We start from the raw sequence: 25,487 nt of genomic DNA on the forward strand, positions 1-25,487 counted from the left end.
CATCCAATATGCTGTAATAGAAATACAGCCATGCTCATAAAACAATGAATCATCCTCCGCCATCTCAAACGCCACTGACTGCAACTGTTGTCCAGCAATGATTTGACAGAGCTGGAAGAATTTTGAAAAGAATAATGGGGCAAATTTTACACAATCAAGGTGTGGAAATCTCTTAAGAGACTTACCCAGAAAGACTCACAGCTGTAAACGCTGCCAAAGGTGATTCTAAACATACATTGTGTAACAGGATTCTTCTGTTGAAGGAGAGGAGGACCAAAATACAGCATGGTTGAAATTCATGTTTGTTTTTTAATAAGAAAACTATACATGAATAAACTACAAAAACAACAAACGTGTAAACCCAAAACAGTCCCGTGTGGCACAAACACTGACACAGGAGACAATCACCCACAAAACCCAACACCAAACAGGCTACCTAAATATGGTTCCCAATCAGAGACAATGACTAACACCTGCCTCTGATTGAGAACCATATCAGGCCAAACACAGAAACAGACAAACTAGACACACAACATAGAATGCCCACTCAGATCACACCCTGACCAAACAAAACATAGAACATACAAAGCAAACTATGGTCAGGGTGTGACACATTGACTCAGGGGTGTGCACACTAATTTATGTATTTCATTTTCAATACATTTGCAAAAATGTCTAAAAACATGTTTTCACTTTGTTATTACAGGGTATTGTGTGAAGATGGGTGAGAATTTTTTTTTTCATCCATTTTGAATTTAGGCTGTAACACAATATGAAATAAGTCAACGGGTATGAATACTTTCTGAAGGCACTGTAAGTGCCTCACAAGGTGTCTGACGGCATGCAATGCCCCACGAGTATTAAGCAAAGCCTCGACAAGAATAACATAAAACACAGAGATCTAATTCCTCCATGTAACACAAGGCTCTGATTTCCCGATGTCATTCGATTTGAACCCAAAGCTCCGCAGTTGAACTCTCCCGACAAACACGTTCCAGGCTCTCTCTTCATTCACAGACTCGGCCCCCTCTGTCCTCCGCTTTGGAAGAAATCCACCTGAAAAAAGTGCCAGCAGTAATTCCATCGCTCATTATTCTTCATTACAGTGGAGAAAAGCACCCAGGGCCAGATCATATTGGCTGTTAACTAAAGTTTGGGAGACAATTAGCTCAGGTTGTTAAAATTAATCATTGTTACAGCTGGGATCTCCGAGGCTAGCAGAAGCTCTGCTTTTATGTTTTGTTTATTCAAGCGCTCCATGGATATCGATTGAAGGCTCGCTGTAAACAGGGGGATAAGGCATTCGACAATTGTTTGCCGGATTCACTCTCTCTGCACAGAGATGAGCAATCCAATCGTTACTGAGATTAGAGCTGATGCACAGGGAAACACGGACCATCTCTACACTTTACCCCTTGATCATGATGAACTTGATGTGGTCGAAATCATGCAATCGTGCCATTCTGTCTGTTCACAGAATTGGGAAAATAGTTCATCATTCGGCAGTTCAAATAATTGATCATGAACACCCCTTCTAGGAATCAGTGGGTTTTAAACCAAATATTTAATTTAATTAGTAGGTCTTTGAACGCCTTATATGACCGCAGTGGTCTTGGGCTGGATTGTTGTCATTCCATAGATGATTGACTGTAAACACCAGAGGCTGATTTGATCTGACAGGAAGAGCTATTATGCTAAACTAGGACAGTCTCCCTTTCCCAGTCTCTGGTTGCCTCCCAAATGGAACCTTTTCCCTATATAGTGCACTACTTTTGACCAGAGCCCTATAAAGTTGTGCACTATAAAGGGATTAGGGTGCCATTTGGGACACAACCTCTGTGAAACAGACGCTCCAGCTGAATAAAACATACTAACACTTTGAAAAGGAAATGGAGACGACGTGGCTTCCATTAATCCCCCCCACATATTTGACATAGTTTGCGTTTTGGGAGCTTCCCTGACGTGCAACCGGACTCTAAATCCAGCCTCAATTAATTGTGCAAGTTTCTCCTCCCCCCTGTGGACAGCCCCTGAACAGCAGCAAGGGCTTAACGACCCAGTCACGCAGCATGAAAACCATAGAAACATATCTGCTGTCTGCCCCCACCCCAAAAGAGAGTGCATTCCATCTTTTGTTTTTCCCAAGCTCTCCAGTCATGATAATGGGGCGCGCAACTCTTCCAAAGTGGAAGTAACGTAACGTTGGATCAGGATCCATATTTATAGTTTATTGCTTACACCTGAGTGACTGTTTATGGCTTGTGATTTGCATTAATCCTCTGCAGGACTGCGTCCGAGAGGAAGGACACCTGAGAGACATATGGTGGGGAATGAAGGTATGAATATCCAAACCAGAGACACACATGTCGTCCCCGGGACCGAGGTGAGGCCGCAGAGGGGTTTGGTAATACCCTGTATAATACCTGCACAGTTACTGAGAGCATCTGCTGTAGGAAGGGAAGGGGGAGAAGGAGGGAGGCTCGTTTGGATGTGGATGTGCTTCTGGCGGTTATAAGGAATTCTATTATTGCTCCCAAAAAGCAAGTATCTATATGGTAATTTCCCCGTAATGTGTGTGCTGTGGGTAGATACATGATAATCCCAGTGTAATTAATGGTTCTTCTGGTGAGCGCCTGATTAATGCATGTGCAGCCATTGAACACATGGATTTTGTCGCAAACTATTGGAATATTTAATGGACATTGAGGTAAACATGCCCTCTTACAGCCATCTAGAGACCTTCCTATTAGAAAAACTCCCATAGCCTCATCTTTCCCTGAGCTGCCTTAAAGTACCACGGTTGCATCCCAAATGGCACCCTATTGCATATTTAGTGCACTACTTTTGACCAGAGCCCTATGGGTAGTGCATTACAAAAGGTAATAGGGTGCCATTTGGGATGCAGCCCACATACACAGCCCAGCCGACATGTATTCACATGTTGTCCCTCGGGTTCATATGTAAGTGGGGGAAGGACCAAAAAACAAAAGACCCCGAGCAAGGTCCTTTGTCTTTCCTTAAGTGCCGCATCATTCTCAATATCCTGGCAGTTTTGTCCCCGTGGCCACACTCCTGCCGGCGTTATTAGCTCAGCTTAATAATGAACCCACCAGGCATCATCTTCATTAGGAAGGACAGAGGAGTGGGGGCCAGGGAGCCAGGCTGACCCTGCTACAATCTCTTCACTGGGGATCTGGTACCGGAATTTTAATAGGAGAGCAAAGCAGGCAGGTGGGTCAGTCCTGGAGACATGCTGTGCATGCCAATCTGGTCCCTGCATCCATGGCTCAGGAACAAACTGAAGGAGACAGGAAAGGTACTGGTGGCAGGGGGATCAGGACAGCGATGCAGCATCCATTCAGGTGAGAAGGAGCATCGTTCGGTGACAAACAGCCCATGAGCCACGCTGGCTTCTTCATATTAATGAGGTTGGTAGAGCTGTGAGGATTCCTGTTAATTGCTTTTGCTGGATTGTCAGCTGGACTGCTATTGGTGTGAGCAAAAAAATAAATGAAAGCAGTAAAGTTAGGTCTATAGTCTCATCTCGCCGTAGGCTCTTACAGACCTGATCCCATTCACTCTCCCTACCTACTTAAATGTTCTGCATCGGAGCCACACTTTATTCCCCCCATTTTAGAATGTCCCTGCCCCAAACAGCGTAGGTGATTTGTTGTATATTTAAGGAAGTTTTCCGCGCCGCGGTAATTGCCTTGGCGACCTTGATGCAGATAGGACAAAAGACATATCTGCTGTCAAGAATTTGCCATTAGTACCGCTAGAGAATTGCCACATTCTCTCACTGATCCCTGTAAGCATTTCTGATTCCGAGCATGTCCACTCATTCTGCAATACCCACTGCTTGTCTAAGAGAGAAAGATTTCTTATTCCCAAATATGTGTGCAAAAACACAAAACTTCAATAAAATGTTATGATCAAAGAACATATACAATTCCTAAAGCTCACTCCAAAACTGCTTCTCAGGGAAGGTTGAGAGGATAGTTGTAGATAACCTGAAATGCTCTTTGAGATCTAGAAATGAAGTCCCACACATCCGGGTGAGGTGGATAAGGTGGAAATATAATGGAAATATAACGAGAGGGTGGAAGTACAATATTGGAGGGGATGCAATCTCTTTCTCACTCTGATAGAGACTGATAGGTAACCAGGTGATTTCCTGGCACTATAGACTCTTGACAATTATGTTTCTTCATCTCATGGTTGAGAAGACATTAGACCGACCCAATTCCCTGGTAGTCCTTATGATGGACATGCTTTGAATCTGGAAAGGCGGGTAAAGGTAGGAATGAAATCGTATAGAAAATAATATACTGTAACATATATCAACTTTATTAGTCTGTGTATTGGTTGACCAAAAACCTAATCTAGATGTTAAATTTGACATTATGTTGAGTTTGGATTCCCGTACCAAGCCAAGACTACAGCAACAAACCACATTGGCAAGTAACTGAAACAGAAGAATCATTCATCTGCCCCGACGTCAGCAAAACCAAACGTTGGTAAACATTCAGAGATAAATCTGCAGGCCTAACAATCACAATGCACAAAACCAGAAACAAAATAAAAAACAAATCTTCAATCTCAGGTTCAATAACAGGTCAAAAGGCTGGTATTTCACAGACCTGGGGTCGTATGCGTCAAGCATCTCAGCGTAGGAGTGCCAGTCTAGGATCAAGTCCCCCATGTCAATATAATCGTATTCATTATGATCTAAAAGGCTACACTGAACCCTAGAACAGCACTCTCTAAGCTTTATGAATACGGCCCCGGATCCTATTAAAATCCATAAATACATCACTTCTAATCCTACACGCCGTGTCAGTCCAACAATCACAATCTGTTTTGTTGTGTGAGTGGAGGACAGCAAACCTAATGAAGAACCCTGCCAAGGCAGGTCTTAGCACTGCTCTCATTTCTTGCCTTGTCAGCTCTCCAAATTAAGAATGATGTTCTTCATTTTCCTTTGTGTTTATTTGCTGTACAATGGTTGAGTTAGTTTAGTACACATTGGCCTAACCTACACCACACCCCCATAACTCCAAGGCCATAAAACAACAACAGTTAAAGCCACATAAAGTGACTGAACATGAAAAGGAGGTTATAACCAGAAACACTAAAGTGCAACATGTTCAAACTGAGAGGTAATGTGCCAAGACCTTGCCTGACGACTCATTCCGAATTTAATTCCGCTGCTCAATCAATCACTCTATGCATCAGTCTGAACCGGTTATCCTAAGTCGTTTGTGCTGACGTCAAGATGAAGTGATTCACGATTCGTATAGGCTGACTCTGGTCCAACCCATCGGTTTCTGGGACCAATCATAACAGTTCAAATGTGTTTGCATTCGAGAAGTAGTCGGGGAGGAAGCAAAATCGAGACTCATCGTGGCACTGAAAAGTAAATGACAATGGGCGTGGCGTTTGGCCGGAGCGATGTGGATGGGTAGCCAGGCCATCCAAGATCCAGAGTTAGAGAGGCCCATAGGATATAGACCAGTGAACCACCCAACAGTGAGAGGTTAAACACTCAAAAACATATGAATCATCTACAGCAGTGGTTCCCAAACATTTTATAATCCCGTACCCCTTCAAACATTCAACCTCCAGCTGCGTACCCCCTCTAGCATCAGGGGTCAGAATGTTGTTTTTTTGCCATCATTGTAAGCCTGCCACACACACACTGTACGATACATTTATTAAACATAAGAATGAGTGTGAGTTTTTATCACAACCCGGCTCGTGGGAAGTGACAAAGAGCTCTTATAGGACCAGGGCACAAATAATAATATAATAATAATCAATAATTTTGCACTTTATTTAACCATCTTACATATAAAACCTTATTTGTTCATCAAAAATTGTGAATAACTCACCACAGGTTAATGAGAAGGGTGTGCTTGAAAGGATGCACATACCTCTGCAATGTTGGGTTGTATTGGAGAGAGTCTCAGTCTCAAATCATTTTCCACACACAGTCTGTGCCTGTATTTAGTTTTCATGCTAGTGAGGGCCGAGAATCCACTCTCATATTGGTACGTGGTTGCAAAGGGCATCAGTGTCTTAACCGTGGGATTTGCCAAGGCAGGATACTCTGAGCGCAGCCCTAAATAGAAATCTGGCAGTGGCTTCTGATTAAATAACATTTTTTCGGAACCGCTTGATGCAATTTCAATGAGGCTCTCTTGTTCAGATATTGGTTAGTGGACTGGAGGCAGAGCATGAAAGGGATAATAAATCCAATGGCATGTGTCATCCGTTTGGGAAAGTACCCGCGTACATGCGCACCCAGCTCACTCAAGTGCTTTGCTATATCACATTTGACATTGTCCGTAAGCTTGAGTTCATTTGCACACAAAATATCATACAATGATGGAAAGACCTGTGTGTTGTCCTTGTTAATGCAGACAGAGAAGACCTCCAACTTCTTAATCATAGCCTCAATTTTGTTCCGCACACTGAATATAGTTGTGGAGAATCCCTGTAGTCCAAGATTCAGATCATTCAGGTGAGAAAAAACATCACCCAGATAGGCCAGTTGTGTGAGAAACTTGTATTCATGCAAGCGGTCAGACAAGTGAAAATTATGGTCAGTAAAGAAAACGTTAAGCTCGTCTCTCAATTCAAAAAAAGTTGTCAATACTTTGCCCCTTGATAACCAGCGCACTACTGTATGTTGTCAAAGCGTTACATGGTCACATCCCATATCATTGCATAATGCTGAAAATACACGAGAGTTCAGGGACATTGCTTAAACAAAGGTAACCATTTTTACTGTAGTGTCCAAAACGTATTTTAAGCTGCCAGGCATTCCCTTGGCAGCAAGAGCCTCTCGGTAGATGCTGCAGTGTACCCAAGTGGCGTCGGGAGCAACTGCTTGCACGTGTCTTACCTCTCCACTATGTCTCCCTGTCATAGCTTTTGCACCATCCGTACAGATACCAACATCTTGATGCCACAAAGCCATCCAGTACTTTAAAAATATAATATCATTTTCCAGTGGTTTGCAGAAGAGGATGTCTTTCTTAATTGACCCCCCATAAACGTAACGGACATATACCACCACAGTGGTGTCTGTTGACTCATCCAGCTGTAACGCATAGAATTCACTGGCTTGTAAACAAAGCAGTAATTGTTTCAAAACATCTCCTGCCTTGTCACTGATGCGTCGTGAAACAGTGTTATGGATGAAGGCATTGTATGTATTGTTACATCTTCTCCTGCCACGCCCTCTACTTCTCATCCTGTCTCCCTAACCAGCCGCCACTCCCCCAGTGCTCTCTTCCTCTCGCCATGTGGGTGAATGTGATTGTGCGCAAGGAGACAAGTGTGCTGGAGGCAGAGCAGATCCCCACAAGCTGCAACCTGTTCCATAATCAATACCTCTACAATACCCAGCCCTGCCACTTCCACACTGCCAGATCGTAGCCTCTGCTCAGTCAGTCTGTGTTTCAAGCTGTTTGTTCCTGCATAGATCTTGTTATCCTGTTGTGCCTGTTCTTCCCTAGCCTAGCGCTGCTTTTCTCTCCGCTACAGTTCTGTCCACTCTGACTCGGGTCCGTCTCCAGTCCTTCGTCTCGTCAGTCATGCTTCCCTGCCCTGGACCCCCACTATACTGCTTCCTTGGATTCCACTCCGGACCTGCTTACCCTGCCCCTACTCCCCTTGCCCCAGCCTCAGTTCCTGGTTCCCTGCTACCCGCCAAAGCTTCCCCTGGCCTGCACCCCATCTCCCCCCAGCTTTTCAATAAATACCTTAGTTACCTCCTCCCTGTCTCCTCATCTGAGTCTGCACTTGGGTTCACCTGCTCCGCCACAACTAACATGTATAGTTTTTGGGCCCTTCCCCCAGCATTGTCCCAGACATATCTGCGGCAGCATGAAGAATTAAGTCCTCCACAATAGTATGGGTCTTGCCTGTCCTAGCCACTCGGTAGCTCACCATATAAGACACTTCTAGCCCCTTCTTATTAATGGTATCTGTTGCTTTTATACGTCTTACTACTTGAAAGTCATCTTAATTCTTGCTGAAAACTCCAGTGGTTTATTTTTCAAATTGGCATGTTTCATCGAGTTGTGAAATACAACACACAGTGGCTGAGGAAAGGCACTAGTCCCAATATAAGTGAAAACCCAAATGTAGTTCTCATATAGGGATACTCAAGAGTTGTCTTATACGTTGCGGCTACTCTGTTTATAATCTATGCATAGTCACTTTAACTCTACCTACATGTACATATTACCTCAATTACCTCGACTAACCGGTTGACTCTGGACTCTGAACATTGACTCTGTACCGGTACCCCCCTGTATATAGTCTAGCTATTGTTATTTTACTGCTGTATGTTTTAAACTGCGTTTTTGTTAGGGGCTTGTAAGTAAGCATTTCACTGTAAGTAAGCATACACCGACCTGTTATATTCGGCGCATGTGACTAACATTTGATTTGATGTGTCTATGGACGTAAGAAGTAATTTTTTTAACCATTTATCAATTTTCGAGCAAACTGAATGAGCAGCAGCTACATTTGGCTACATACGGACCGTTAGTGGAATTCCCGTGAGAGACCAACGTTTAATGTGATTGGATGTTAATTATTTGACTAGGCTACCTGTATTTGACATTGTTGTTATTTCGCTGAACACTAGATGGTTTAATTTGATTTTTGGCAGTGAAACGAGGCTACAAATGTATAGCCCTGTTGGTAAATCGAAATGGACTGTTTGAAAACGTGAGTCACATTTTCATTTAGCGTAGCGCCGACGGCGCCTCAGTTTGGGAATAGCCGATCGACAATGTCTTTATGTAATTACAGTATGGGAATGATTAATTCACATAAAGATGCTTTGAAACAACAAACAAACTTTGGAATTGTAAGTGGTCCATAGAAAATTGTAATCACATCAATATAGGATTAGCTAAGAGGAGCCTGGTGAGAATACATGCAGTGCCTTCAGAAAGAATTCAGACCCCTTGAATTTTTCCACATTTTGTTACGTTACAGCCTTATTCTAGAATTGATTCAATTGTTTTTTTCCTCATCAATCTACACACAATACCCCATAATGACAAAGCAGAAACATCTCAAGAATGATAAATGGAGACAGGATGCTCCTGAGCTCAATTTCAAGTCTCATAGCAAAGGGTCTGAATACTTATGTAAATAAGCTATTTCTGTGTTATTGTTTTCTGCAAAAATGGCTAAAATCCTGTTTTCGCTTTGTCATTATGGGGTATTGTGTGTAGATTGATGATTTTTTTGTTATATTATCCATTTTAATGGAGGGTGTAACATAAATAAATGTGGATGAAGTCAAGGGGTCTGAATACTTTCCAAAGGCACAGTACATACTTAATGTTGAGGATATATCTGAGGTCAACATTACAAAACTCAGCATGTTTTTTTATATATAAATAAATAATTATGTTTTTTACCAAACAGCATTAAGTAGGCCAGGGGAAGGGAGATAATTATGTCCTAATATCTAATGATATTGACCCCAGTGAGACCCGAGAAGTAAAACCTGTCATTGAATAAGCCTCAAGTCCTGGGGAAAGATGGCGGTTGAGGTGTGCGGGGCAGCTAGGGCCACCAGAGTCCCCTCAACACGGCCCATCACTCCTGGGCTGCGTCCCAAATGGCACCCTATTCCCTACATAGTGCACTACTTTTGACCAGACAATAGGGAATAGTGTGCCATTTGGGCAGTCCTGATGCAGAGAGATTACCCCGTCAGTCCGGCCTCCTCGTCCTGCCGAGGCCACGAGTTGGACACTAATCCCCCTTTGATGAGTCCAGCTTCAGAGGCAAAACGCTGACATTTCGCACTAAGGCCGTCTCCCTGTACTCCTGACACGCACAGAACCGGTGGGTGCTTCTTTCATCCCGACATTGGCGAGATGAGGGTCTGGACGCGGATGACTGGCAGATTAGTGTGCAGCTCACAGGGGACGATCATCCATTTGAGAGGTGGGACGAGTAGGACTCCTCATGGCCAAATGTTGTCCCACCGTCAGCCCTTTTCCAATTCCTCATCCAGTGAAAAAAAGGAAAGCATTGCTGCTACAAAGGTCAAAATCCTAATGACCTAGTTTCTAAATTGAACTTGGTGGCTAGCATCAGTCATAGGTTCTAGTTGGTCCAGCTCAATCCATTTCCATTTGCATGAAATTCAATGCATTTTCCTTTTAAGTGAAGGGTGGGAAACATGTTACTTTTATGAACTAAGTAGTCTAAATGTTGCCTTTTGCTTCTCTCCCCAGTATCTCGCAGCAGCAGAGACTTGTGATCTGATTTCAGAAGTAATAAAAATCCAACAGCTGGCCTACCGGACGGCTATTGATTTCCCCAGCAGAAACGGATCTTGCATTCAGAGGAACATTTATGAATGCTCAGGGTGCAAGAAATGATACGATAGCCCCAGTAATTCCCTAAATCCACTATTGATCGGTGGGTACAGTAAGAACTGTTAAGCAGCTCTGCCCTGGACGGCTAGGGTCAGTGTTAGCTGCTCACACCAGACAGACCAGGAGATTGGAGTCCACTGCAGTAATTTTCCTCCCAGCATGCAGTGGATGCCTGCCGCTGAGAGGAAAGTAGTGAAGAGGATTGACTGCAGAAGGTGCAATCAGCAGGATCCATCATCCAACTCCGAGCATCTTAATCTGGCCATTAGAGACGGAGAGCTCATCCATCTACCAGCACCAAACTGGAGATAGCTTTATCAAAAGGCCTCTTTCTGTGAAGCTGCTTGGGGGCTGAGGTTTATTTGACAAACTTGTCCCGTAGTGTGAATGTGTGAGTGAAGGGGGAAAAGGTGTTCACGCTCATCGCTGTGAAAATGGTGTACACGGAGATAGGTTGAATTTGTGTGCTGTATAAATGTATACAGTATATCGATACTTTGACTCCAAGTCAAGATATATATATATATATATTTGGTGCAGGTAGCGCTAGTTGGCTTCTGGTATTTTTCATATAGCTTGTTCTATAGCTTGTTCTATAGCTTGTTCTATACCTTGTTTTCCATCTTCTCTTTTAAATAGTGAGCCAACATGTTTTCATCACTTTTATTTCCATGACTGATCAAATCTCATTTTGTCCTGCTCTCTTTTCTCTATGCAGCAGACATGTGCACTCTTAGAAAAAAAGGTTCCTTATAGAACTAAAAAGTGTTCCATCGCTTTCTTCATATATGGAACCCCTAAAAGTTATAGAACCCTTTTATAGGGTTCTTTGATCAGAATCCTAGAGGTTTTTCTTCACTGAAACAAAATGGTTCCATAAAGAACCTTGCATGGTGCCACTTATGAATGATGTCTACTACTATTAAATAGTCATATTTTTTGCTAAGAATATCATTTAATAAACAATTCAATCATGGACAAAAGAATACCTGCATAGTATTTAGAATTTATTGTCATATTATTATTATTATTATTATTATTATTATTATTATTATTATTATTATTATTATTATTGTCATAATTTGGAAATGTGCCAACGTCAACTCTGGCTGACATCTCTTTGTTTGAATGATGGCCCATGTCAACTCTGGCTGACATCTCTTTGTTTGAATGATGGCCCATGTCAACTCTGGCTGACTTCTTTACAATAAAATACAATACAACTTTGTCCATTAGTTACAGCGAACCAAAAAAACATGCCTTCTGCTCTGTTTCTACACCCCCAAACAGCAGACCTGGCACATACAGTTTGAGGAGCACAGATTGAAGCTGCAGTGCAGCGACCCTGGATGGAGATGTTTTGGGGTTAAAAGACCTTGCTCAACGGCCCAACGGTAGGTGAATGTTTTGAGGATATGAACCCTGCAGCCCTCCACTTGTCAGACCAATTCCGTTCGTTTTTTCCAGAACCCGGCCCAGGATTCAAACTGGCCACAGATCCAACTCCTGCCACAGGTCCACCTCTTTAGCCGCTGGGCTATCTACCGCCAGTACAGTATGGGTTGTTGCCTGACTAGTTCCAGAAAATAATAAGAGATTTGCAAAAATTAATCTGATAAAATGAAGACAAAATGCTATGGAGACAAATAAGTACTATAATGTGGAAGAACAACTTCCATGCAGTTGTTCTCAGCAGCAGCTGAAAGAAAGATGCTTCTGATTCATTCATAAGAAATAATGTATACATACCTCCTCTCAGTCAGCAACAGTCTTCTAATGGCTTCATGAAACATAGTCCCATCAATCGACTCCACACTGAAATACTGAAAAACAAGATGCAATTACCTCATTTCCAATGTCAGGCTGGGTCTGTAGCTCTATTTGGCATATCCTATAACTAAAAAAAGTATTTTAAGGAGTCAGCTTGCTAGCTTGTAAAGTGGCAAACTAAAGTAGCCTAACCTTTTCTGTTTAGCTAGCTAAATTAGCTAGCCAGCTTACAAACATGCTCAAATTCTAATAAAGGTTCAACTTTATTTATCTAGCCTGTAGTTTATCATATGACTTTGGCTTCATATATTTGAATTCAATAATCAACTTTGCTTACCTTAAAGAGATGGAGGGAGAAATAGTGAGAAAGTAAAACATAGGGAGAATATACTATGAAATGGTTATGAGCTCTGTCTGTCATCGACAAATCCTCCATAACCTCGTGAGGCAATGTGCTTGATACTCTGCACTAACCAGACAAAGACCCATGATTTAAAAACGAATGCATAGCAGCAATCTAATAACCTGAGCTAATGAATGGGAGAATAAGTGATTGATGATTGAATATTCAAATCAACATTAGAGATACTATTTGACACTTCAGGCCATTGTAAGGTGTGGCACTGCCTCCCTCTGGCACTTTAAGGAAGTACACACCTTTGAGTTGATTATACCTATATTATATTACAGTGACCTTTACTGATGTCGTGACTTGAATTTAACATTCATCTGAAGACTGTTATTTATCTATTTAACTAATTATGTTTCATTTTTTACCCGGTTAAATTAATCATGTAACAATTAATTTGTCAGGATACGGGGCACCACGAGAGCGGTTCTTTAAAGAGTTATCATCTCCTGAAATAACTCTAAAAGGTCTTTACCAATCTCCAGTGGTGGAAAAGTACCCAAATGTCATACTTGAGTAAAAGTAAATATACCTTAATAGAAAATGACTAAAGTAAAAGTCACCCAGTAAAATTCTACTTGAGTAAAAGTCTAAAAGTATTTGGTTTAAAATGTACTTAAGTATCAAAAAAATAGTCTCCAGATCTCAACACCATAGAAAATCTTTGGAGGGAGTTGAAAGTCTGTGTTGCCCAGCAACAGCCCCAAAACATCACTGCTCTAGAGGAGATCTGCATGGAGGAATGGGCCAAAATACCAGGAACAGTGTGTGAAAACCTCGTGAAGACTTACAGAAAATGTTTGACCTCTGTCATTGCCAACAAAGGGTATATAACAAAGTATTGAGATAAACTTTTGTTATTGACCAAATACTCATTTTCCACCATAATTTGCAAATAAATTCATTAAAAATCCTACAATGTAATTTTCTGGATTTTTTTCTCTCATTTTGAAGTGTACCTATGATGAAAATTACAGGCCTCTCTCATCTTTTTAAGTGGGAGAACTTGCACAATTGGTGGCTGACTAAATACTTTTTTGCCCCACTGTATATTCAAATTCCTTATATTAAGCAAACCAGATGGCACCATTTTCTTTACGGAAAGCCAGGGGTACACTCAGACATCATTTACAAACAAAGCATGTGTGTTTAGTGAGTCTGCCAGATTAGAGACAGTAGGGATGACCAGGGATGTTCGGTTGATAAGTGCGTGAATTTGACTATTTTTCTGTCCTGCTAAGCATTTAAAATGTAATGAGTATTTTTGGGTGTCAAGGAAAATATATGGAGTAAAAAGTACAATATTTTCTTAAGGAATGTAGTGAAGTAAAGTAAAAGTAGTCAAAAATATAAATAGTAAAGTAAAGTACAGATACCCCAAAAAACTACTTAAGTAATACTTAAGTATTTTTTCTTAAGTACTTTACACCACTGCCTATTACATCTATAAACAGTCAACATATTAATCATAACCTTGTATCATACCATCAGTCTGAACAGTCATAACCTTGCATCTGCAAAAACCCAAGCCTTACTTATGATTCAGTACTACACAAACTGGTTTAATTATTTATTTACTAGCAAATTAAACGGGAACACAGGATAAACATACACTCTGCACCGGTTATTGACTGGAGACTTAATACGCTGAAAACAGGTCCCTAGCGGAATGACAACAACATGGCCGCTTGTTAACCTGTCTGGGAACGGGCGGAACCCCTCTCCAACAGCCAGTGAAATTGCAGGGTACAAAATTCAAACAACAGAAATCTCATAAATCTATTTTCTCAAACATACAAGTATTAGGCACCATTTTAAAGATACAATTCTCGTTAATCCTGATTTCAAAAAGGCTTTACAGCGAAAGCTCCACAAACGATTATGTCAGGTCACCACCAAGTCACAGAAAAACACAGCCATTTTCCCAGCCAAAGACAGGAGTCACAAAAAGCAGAAATATAGATAAAATTAATCACTAACCTTTGATGATCTCCATCAGATGACACTCATAGGACTTCATGTTACACAATACGTGTATGTTTTGTTCGATAAAGTGCATATTTATATCCAAAAAATCTCATTTTACATTAGCGTGTTATGTTCAGTAGTTCCACAACATGCGGATATTTTGCAGAGAGCCACATCAATTCACAGAAATATTCATCATAAACATTGATAATAGATACAACTATTATACATGGAACTTTAAATAAACTTCTCCTTAATGCAACCGCTGTGTCAGATTTTTTTTTTTTTTACTTTACGGAAAAAGTATTCCATGCAATAATCTGAGTACAGCGCTCAGAGCCCAAAACAGCCAATGAAATATCAGCCATGTTGTGTAGTCAACATTAGTCAGAAATAGCATTATAAATATTCACTTACCTTTGATGATCTTCATCAGAATGCACTCCCAGGAATCACAGTTCCACAATAAATGTTTGATTTGTTAGGGCGTTTGGTAATCAAATCCAAACGCGTGTGCAAGTCCAGTGGAAAGGTCAGACGAAAAGTCCAAACAGTTATATTACTGGTCGTAGAAACATATCAAACGAAGTATAGAATCAATCTTTAGGATGTTTTTAACATAAATCTTCAATAATGTCCCAACCGGAGAATTCCTTTGTCTGTAGAAAAGCAAAGGAACGCGAGGTAACTTTAACATGACCGCGCGTCATGAGCTCGTGGCTGCTGGCAGACCTCTGACTCATTCCCCTCTCATTCAGCCCCCTTCACAGTAGAAGCCTGAAACAACGTTCTAAAGACTATTGACATCTAGTGGAAGCCTTAGGAAAAGCAAGATGACCAATATCCCACTGTAGCTTCAATAGGGGCTGAGTTGAAAAACGACCAACCTCAGATTTACCACTTCCTGGTTGGATTTTTTTCTCTGGTTTTTGCCTGCCATATGAGTTTTGTTACACTCACAGACATCATTCAAACAGTTTTAGAAACGTCAGAGTGGTTTCTATCCTATACTACGAATAATATGCATATAGTAGCATATGGGACTGAGTAGCATCATCCAAAAGTGAAAATGCTGCATTTAAAGGGACAGAGACACTTAACATTGGTATATTCAGAAACTACTTTCACCTACAGTACCCATACATTTTGCACACAAACCGCCACACACTTTGAGTAAGAAATCATGAATGTATTTAGTGAAATGCCTGAGTTCACCGGGGATCTCTTGGTGAACATGGCAGCCTTTGAAAGGGGGTTGGGCCTTTTTGCGACATGCTTGTCTCTGATTGTCCGAAATGGTTCCAACAACTCTTCCACTGTTGTCCTTCTTTGTAGTTGTCTGGTATTTGGTGACTTGTCGTGTAGTCTTGAACAGAACAACAGAGTTGATTTTCCTTCCATTTGCTCTTGAAGATGCTTCTTTGAAGATAGGCTAGCCAGTCGTATCGATGGTTCCCCAGTTCGGTGATGAGAGTAGCGTAATAAGATAGTTTGAGTAGAGTAACAGAATGGTCCTACTTAAATTCACTTTCTAAGATACTTTACTTAGGACAGCTAATCAGCCGTACCAGTGATTGTCCACCTCGTGTTGAGATTCAAAGTTCAAACCATTTTAAACGTGCAGCTGCTGCTTCACGCTTTTTCTGGTCTAATGTGTTTTTTTCCTTTATACCTTTTGCCCCTCACTCTGGGGCGGTGACTACTCACTGTGCAAAGCTATATAAAACAATTATCTCTTATAGCTTATCAAATCACACCCCTCTCTTAACCTGTTGAGTGTCGGGGGCAGTACTTTGATGTTTGGATAAAAACCGTACCCAAATGAAACTGCCTATTTCTCAGTCCCAGAAGCTAGAATATGCATATAAAATATTGTCTATGCGTATAACAGAACTGATATTGCAGGCGAAAACCTGAGGAAAATCCAACAAGGAAGTGCCTCTTATTTTGAAAACTCCCTGTTCCATTGCATGCCTTCCCTCCATTTAAAGGGATATCAACCAGATTCCTTTCCCTATGGCTTCCACATGGTGTGAACAGTCTTTAGACATAGTTTCAGCCTTTTATTCTGAAAAAGTAGTGAGAACGATCACATTGTGTCAGTGGATGGCTGGGTGCCAGCAGAGTTTTGCATGCACCAACAGCTTGGAGCAGACATTTTCCCTCTCTCGCCTATTGAAAAAGCTACGGTCCGGTTGAAATATTATCGATTATTTATTGTATAAACAACCTGAGGATTGATTAAAAAACTTTTGACATGTTTCTACAAACTTTTTCATCTGCCCTGTCGTGACCGCTCGAGCCTATAGATTACTGAACAAAACGCGACAACCAAATGTAGGTTTTTGGATATAAAAATAATCTTTATCGAACAAAAGGAACATTTATTGTGTAACTGGGAGTCTCGTGCAAAAATCCGAAGATCATCAAAGCGATTAATTTTATTGCTTTTCTGACTTTCGTGACCAATCTACTTTGCTGCTAGCTGTTTGTAATGTTTTGTCTGCTGAGAGAGATGTCCTCACGAACGCTTGGTTTGCTTTTGCTGTAGATCTTTTTTGAAATCCGACACGCAGGTGGATTAACAACAAGCTACGCTGTGTTTTGCTATATTGCACTTGTGATTCCATGAAAATTAAATATTTTTTGTAATTTAATTTGAAGTTGGCGCTCTGCAATTCAGCGGATATTGACAAAAATGATCCCGCTAAAGGGATGGGTGCGCCAAGAAGTCTCTTAACAAAACACTTTCATAATTTTCATATTACATGCACAACACATAGTATGGAAACGTCATATATGTAGTGGGTATGCTTTCCAAGTTACAGTATTTCATTTATAACATTTTTATTGACATCACAAAATAACAAACAAAATTATATTAGTGTTTAATAGATCGCCTCTGACCATTCCCCACGTTCTATATTGTTCCAGTAGATGCTTTTGAACGTGTTAGAGTTTCAACGGGAAAAAGGTCTGTTGAGACAAAGCACATTCTTTTAGTGCATTTGGAGATGGAGAGCCTGAATTTTCTCCCTTGATTTACAACAGGACGTGAGTTGTTAATCCCCACTAGTTCTTTCCTCCCCCCTACGGGTAAGAGGGGGTCTGATTGAAGTTATTCCTTCCAAACCTGATCTGACCTATTTGGATTCTCGTGGACAGTCATGACACTGAGTGTACCAATTCATATGATACCTATGATACGCTTAGTGGGACTCGGGGGGTTGGGAAGTGAGCATTAAGACACATTTCCGTTCTCTGCAAGTTAATGGACAATAAAGTGTTCTTCTTCTACTGATCTCAAAACATCATATTTACATGAGCAGCAATAGTGCATCAAGAACACAAGTAAGAGATAAACTAGAGGACGGATGGTATTATTACAAGAGCGAGGTGGGAGACACAATCACACATTTCTGAGAACAGTGGAATAAATTGTGCACGCTGATCTATGTGCCATTGACGTAATTGTGAGAAAAGGAAACCTCTTGACTGTTTATCAGCTTAAATCAATAGGAGACACAGCTCCTTCACAGAACATTCATTTACTGGCTTGTAAGTCCTGTGAGTTAAGGGAGGAAATCTAATGTTACAAAAACTGGTGTTAAAGATAAACCAGTTGAGCACAATGAAATCATTCTAAAGCTGGCGTTGTTGCTGTATATCATCAGCAGTGCCTTGTCTTTCCCTATCCGCTGCCTGAATGTATTACATAACAGCAGCTATGGTGCCCTGACAAAACGCCATTCTCTCCCTCCTTAGACAATGTAGAGGAGGCTCTTGCTTGCTGCAGACACTATGGAGACTATTGATCTCTATAAGGAGACATGGTCCTGAAGCTAGCTGCTGGGGAGGGAGGTGGTTGTCATGGTTACCTGATGCAACAGCAGAGTGCCGGACCATCTGCCACGTAAAGGAGAAACCGGTGCCTCGCAGGGGCCCGTTTGCTGCAATTACAGAAAATTCCATCCAGTCAGCAAGCCTACAGAGGTGTGTGTGTGTGTCCACTCATCCTGCACCCTTGAGCCACCACTACGATGGGTCAGAGGTAGACACTTTTTTGCTGACCAACCAACACATCAGTGACAGGTAAACCAGCACATTCACACATCTGCACACACATGGTCAGCATTCAGGGAAAGCATACTTCTGTTGACCAAACTCTTCCTAATTCATCATCTAAACCTCTCACATTTTGACTTTACTATTTCTCTCAAGCACTGGCACACATGGACACAAATGCACTTGTAAACATGGTCCAAAATGTGGTTGAAACATCATGGTTCTCAGACCATGCAGTAATTGTGTTACATGTCAGAGCTTCCTCCAATTTTCATGAAGTCAACTTCTCAGTATGAAGGATTTACTTACTTTGCTCCAAATCTCTGTGCACTGCTACAGGAGCACAGAGGCCAAAAAGTAGCCCGTCACTTGAGGCTTCTTGGATTTCTGTTCTGTCTGCAAACGTCTTTATTTTCTAAAAGCATCAGCACATAGTGAGACTGAGTGGCCCGGACACTTGGAGACAAGAATCAGACTGGGCACATGTTCCATCCCCATGGGGACCGTTACCAGGGGCAACAAAGCAACAGCTTAGGACATGTCTGGGCATCACCAAGGGCCTGACTGTGCAGTTTGGTTTGGGATACTTCTCAAATTAGATACATCTCCCTATTTCCTATGTAGTATACTACTTTTGAGCAGAGCCTTATGGGCCCTGGTCATAAGTAGTGATATTACTTTTGTACTCATTTCTATGAGTTCTTGTCAAAATTATTGAACTATAAAGGGAATAGGATGCCATTTGGGAAGCAGCCTTGGTGTGTAACTGGTCAGGCTGCCATACTGCATAGGCTAGCTACTGCTATACTTTTCTTAAAAGAGCCACAAAAAGCAATTAAGAGTCAAATGCAGTTTAAATATCTCAGTGACCCAATTAAAATTGAGGCCCTGCAGATATCTGCTGGTTTCTAACGTGCTCAAATTAAGATCGTTAGTTAGACGGTGCCACAGCCCTGCATATATCCCTGATGTCCCAAATAGCACTGTATTCCCTACATAGAGCACGACTTTTGACCAAAGTCCTATGGGCCCTGGTCAAAAGTAGTACACTATAATAGGGAATAGGGTGCCATTTGGGATGTAAACCCTGACGGACTGACTGACTACCAGTGAAAGCATCCACCTCTTTAGTTTCTTCCTTGGGGCAGTGAGCTTCAGTTGGCCAATAGAAAATAAATGTGTATTTGGAGTTATTATCGCTCTCTAATTTACCGTAATGAAACCATGAGCCAGCGCGGGCGGAATGAGCCTTTTTAATTTGTGCGTCGGACGCAGGGCTGCATATTAAGGACCTAATTTGCATAAATCATGTCACTCCACTCGGGATTCCAATTAAACCCTTGATTAATTGCTCGGCTGACCCGTTAAATAGAATCCTTTAAGTGGTTCAACAGGGGCTCTAACAGCGCGAGTGTTGACTCACACACACACACACGTAAGTAAACTCACACACTCTCCCTATTTGCTGGGTAATCGGCAATGTGATTCATCATTGGGACTTGCAGCCACTCATTTTGAAATGTATATGTCCTCCTAGACTGGATGCTGCTGTCTGGAGTGCCAGTGAACACTCACTATGTGCAAACCCAATCGATGGCATCCCTCTAAGGAATAATGACGTCTAATTAATTATGATGCCCATCAGTTCAGAAGTGGAGAACTTTTCAAACGAGTTATCCATAAAAAAATATACATTTTTTAAAATGTATTTTCTGTTTGTTATAGGTGGCATATGATTGGCATGGTTGGCATTTGGAACATATGGAGCAATACTAAAGAAGTCATTCAAATGTAGCAAAAGTGACACACAGTCAGACTTATAGTGGCAAGAAAAAGTATGTGAACCCTTTGGAAATACCTGGATTCCTGCATAAATTGGTCATAACATTTGATCTGATCTTCATCTAGGTCACAACAATAGACAAACACAGTCTGATTTAAACTAATAACATACAAACAATTATAAGTTTTCATGTCTTTATTGAACACACCGTGTAAACATTCACAGTCCAGGGTGAAAAAAGTATTTGAACCCTTGGATTTAATAACTGGTTGACCCTCCTTTGGCAGCAATAACCTCAACCAAACGTTTTCTGTAGTTGCGGATCAGACCTGTACAATGGTCAGCAGGAATTTTGGACCTTTCAGTTTAGCAATATTCTTGGGATGTCTGGTGTGAACTGCTCTCTTGAGGTCATGCCACAGCATCCCAATCGGGCTGAGGTCAGGACTCTGACTGGGCCACTCCAGAAGGTGCATTATCTTCTGTTGAAGCCATTCTGTTGTTGATTTACTTCTGTGTTTTGGGTCGTTGTTCTGTTGCGTCACACAACTTCTGTTGAGCTTCAATTGGCGGACAGATAGCCTAACATTCTCCTGCAAAATGTCTTGATAAGTTTGGGAATTTATTTTTCCGTCGATGATAGCAAGCTGTCCAGGCCCTGAGGCAGCAAAGCAGCCCCAAACCATAATGCTCCCTCCACCATACTTTACAGTTGGGATGAGGTGTTGATGTTGGTGTGCTGTGCCTTTTTTTCTCCACACATAGTGTTGTATGTTCCTTCCAAACAACTCAACTGTAGTTTCATCTGTCCACAGAATATTTTGCCAGTAGCGCTGTGGAACATCCAGGTGCACTTTTGCGAACTTCAGACGTGCAGCAATGTTTATTTTGGACAGCTGTGGCTTCTTCCCTGGTGTCCTCCCATGAACACCGTTCTTGATTAGTGTTTTACATATCATAGACTCGTCAACAGAGATGTTAGCATGTTCCAGAGATTTCTGTAAGTCTTTAGCTGACACTCTAGGATTCTTCTTAACCTTATTCAGCATTTTGCGCTGTGCTCTTGCAGTCATCTTCGCAGGACAGTCACTCCTAGGGAGAGTAGCAACAGTGCTGAACTTTCTTCATTTATAGACAATTTGTCTTACCGTGGACTGATGAACATCAAGGCTTTGAGAGATACTTTTTGTCATCCTTTCCAGCTTTATGCAAGTCAACAATTCTTAATCTTAGGTCTTCTGAGATCATGGTTCACATCAAGGCAATGCTTCTTGTGAATAGCAAACTCAAATTTTGTGAGTGTTTTTTATAGGGCAAGGCAGCTCAAACCAACATCTCCAATCTCCAGGTTAGCTGACTTCTGACTATAATTAGCTTTTGGAGAAGTCATTAGCCTAGGGGTTCACATACTTTTTCAAACCTACACCGTGAATGTTTAAATAATGTAAATAATATAGACAAGAAAAATATAATAATTTGTGTGTTAATTGTTTAAGCACACTATGTTTGTCTATTGTTGTGACTTCGATGAAGATCAGTTCAAATTGGATGACCAATTTATGCAGAAATCCAGGGAATTCAAAAGGGTTCACATACTTTTTCTTGCCACTGTATATTCTAATGCACATTGAAATATACTGCACATTGAAATGATTAGGCTAGTCAAAATCAGACCATCAAAATCCAATCATGGGTCTGCTCCAGCCAAAAAAAACCCTGCAGCCTGTGGTAGAGACATAAATACCAATAAGAAGACTGCCTCAATCATATAAGGCATTCTAATGCTGGGGTAGCTAAGGACATAACCTCAGATGCAGGTGGTGTTAACTGACCAGCAGCCACTGATCTGACCCTCAGCCTTCGCTACCGTCACACACATACAGTGCATTCGGGAAAGTATCCAGACCCCGTAACTGTTGACGTTTTGCTTCATTCTAAAATGGATCAAATAGTTGTTTTTCCCTCAATCTTCACACAATATCCCATGATGAAAAAGCAAAAACAGGATTTAGATTTTTTTTCTAATTTATAAAAAAAAAATTGAATATTACATTTACTCATTTACTACTTTACATTTACAGCCTCAACTCTTCTTGAGTATGACGCTACAAGCTTGGAACACCTGTATTTGGGGAGTTTCTCCCACTCATCTCTGCAGATCCTCTCATGCTCTGTCAGTTGGACGGGTAGCGTAGTTGCACAGCTATTTTCAGTTCTCTCCAGAGATGTTTGATCAGGTTCATGTCCTGGCTCTGGCTAGGCCAATTCAGGACATTCAGAGACTTGTCCCGAAGCCACTCCTGCATTGTCTTGGCTGTGTGATTAGGGTCGTTGTTCTGTTGGAAGATTAACCTTTGCCCCAGTCTGAGGTCCTGGGCGCTCTGGAGCGGGTTTTAATCAAGGATCTCTTTGTACATTGCATCGTTCATCTTTCCCTTGATCCTGACTAGTCTCTCAGTCAGACCAGAGAATCTTGTTTCTCATGGTCTGAGAGTCCTTTAAGTGCCTTTTGGCAAACTCCAAGCAGGCTGTCATGCTTTTCCTGAGGAGTGGATCTGTCTGGCCACTCTACCATAAAGGCCTGATTGGTGGAGTGCTACAGAGATGGTTGTCCTTCTGGAGGGTTCTCCCATCTCCACAGAGGAACTCTGGAGCTTTGTCAGAGTGACCAGTGGGTTCTTGGTCACCTCCCTAACCAAGGCCCTTCTCCCCTGATTGCTCAGTTAGGCATAGCAGCCAGCTCTAGGAAGAGTCTTGGTGGTTCCAAACTTCCTCCATTTTAGAATGATGGAGGCCATTGTGTTCTTGGGGACCATCAATGCTGCAGACATGTTTTGGTACCCCCTTCCCCAGTGTGCCGCGACACAATCCTGTCTCGGAGTTCTACGGTCAATTCCTTTTAGCTCATGGCTTGGTTGTTGCACTGACATGCACTGTCAGCTGTGGGACCTTACAGTTGAAGTCAGAAGTTTACAAACACTTAAGTTGGAGTCATTAAAACTCATTTTTCAACCACTCCACAAATTTCTTGTTAACAAACTATAGTTTTGGCAAGTCAGTTAGGACATCTACTTTGTGCATGACACAAGTAATTGTTCCAACAATTGTATATAGACAGATTATTTCACTTATAATTAATTGTATCACAATCCTAGTGGGTCAGAAGTTACATACACTAAGTTGACTGTGCCTTTAAACAGCTTGGAAAATTCCAGAAAATGATGTCATGGCTTTAGAAGCTTCTGATAGGCTAATTGACATCATTTCAGTTAATGGGATGTGTACCTGTGGATGTATTTCAAGGCCTACCTTCAAACTCGCTTGACATCATGGAAAAATCAAAAGAAATCAGCCAAGACCTCAGAAAAAAAACTGTAGACCTCCACTAGTCTGGTTCATCCTTGGGAGCCATTTCCAAACACCTGAAGGTACCACTTTCATCTGTACAAACAATAGTACACATGAATAAACACCATGGGACCACGCAGCTGTCATACTGCTCAGGAAGGAGATGCGTTCTGTCTCCTAGAGATGAACGTACTTTGGTGCGAAAAGTGCAAATCTATCCCAGAACAGATGCTTGAAGAAACAGGTACAAAAGTATCTATCCACAGTCAAATGAGTTCTATATCGACATAACCTGAAAGACCACTCAGCAAGGAAGACTCCACTGCTCCAAAACTGACATAAAAAAGCCAGACTAAGGTTTGCAAATGCACATGGGGACAAAGATTATACTTTTTGGAGAAATGTCCTCTAGTCTGATGGCACAATGGCACAATCATGTTGTGGGGGTGTATTGCTGCAGGAGGGACTGGTGCACTTCACAAAATAGATGGCATCACGAGGGGGGGAAATTATGTGGATATATTGAAGCAACAGTTGTGGAAAAATGGCTTAAGGACAACAAAGTCAAGGTATTAGAGTGGCCATCACAAAGCCCTGGCCTCAACCCTATAGAAAATATGTGGGCAGAACTGAAAAAACGTGTGCGAGCACGTAGGAGGCCTACAAACCTGACTCAGTTACACCAGCTCTGTCAGGAGGAATGGGCCAAAATTCACCCAACTTATTGGGGGCAGCTTGTGGATGGCAACCCGAAACGTTTGAAAAAAGTTAAACAATTGAAAGGCAATGCTTGCAAATACTAATTGAATGTATGTTAACTTTTGACCCTCTGGGAATGTGATGAAAGAAATAAAAGCTGAAATAAATCATTATCTCTACTATTATTTTGACATTTCACATTCTTAAAATAAAGTGGTGATCGTAACTGACTTATGACAGGGAATTTTTACTCAGATTAAATGTCAGGAATTGTGAAAAACTGAGTTTAAATGTATTTGGCTATGGTGTATGTAAACTTCCAACTTCAACTATACAGCTGTGTCCAAAAGTATTGAGAATAACACAAATATTAATTTCCACAAAGTTGCTGCTTCAGTGTCTTTTGATATTTGTGTCAGATGTTACTATGGAATACTGAAGTATAATTACAAGCATTTCATAAGTGTCAAAGGCTTTTATTGACAATTACATGAAGTTGATGTAAAGAGTCAATATTTGCAGAATTGACCCTTCTTTTTAAAAACCTCTGTAATCTGCCCTGACATGCTGTCAATTAACTTCTGGGCTGCATCCTGACTGATGGTGTAACGGTTTTCTAGTGGTGATGAAGGAGAGTCGGACCAAACTGCAGCGTGTCGATTGCGATCCATGTTTAATACAACAAAGAAACACGAACTTACAAAAAACAATAAACGAAACCGAAACAGCCTATCTGGTGCAAACTAATAGAGAGTACACATAGGACACTAAGGACAATCACCCACGACAAACTCAAAGAATATGGCTGCCTAAATATGGTTCCCAATCAGAGACAACGATAAACACCTGCCTCTGATTGAGAACCACTCCAGACAGCCATAGACTTTGCTAGATAACCCCACTAGCTACAATCCCAATACATATACACCAAAACCCCAAGACAAAACACACCACAATACAAAAACCCCATGCCACACCCTGGCCTGACCCAATACATGAAGCTAAACACAAAATACTTAGACCA

General features: G+C 41.4%; 1 long non-coding RNA gene across 2 annotated transcripts in view; it reads right to left on the minus strand.

Annotated features, from left to right (window-relative positions):
* Window positions 1–25,487, minus strand: part of LOC121839068 — an 80,284-nt gene that overhangs the window by 19,445 nt on the left and 35,352 nt on the right. Inside the window, exons 3-4 of one of the 2 annotated variants that reach the window (XR_006078624.1) lie at window positions 12,171–12,244; window positions 712–1,056 (exon numbers count right to left, since the gene is read on the minus strand). This is a non-coding gene — a long non-coding RNA (uncharacterized LOC121839068). Of the gene's footprint in view, window positions 1–711; window positions 1,057–12,170; window positions 12,245–25,487 lie in introns of those variants that run through there. The other variant, XR_006078623.1, reaches the window with a different exon arrangement.

The sequence above is a fragment of the Oncorhynchus tshawytscha genome, linkage group LG13 (genome assembly GCF_018296145.1).
Source record: "Oncorhynchus tshawytscha isolate Ot180627B linkage group LG13, Otsh_v2.0, whole genome shotgun sequence".
NCBI lineage: Eukaryota > Metazoa > Chordata > Actinopteri > Salmoniformes > Salmonidae > Oncorhynchus > Oncorhynchus tshawytscha.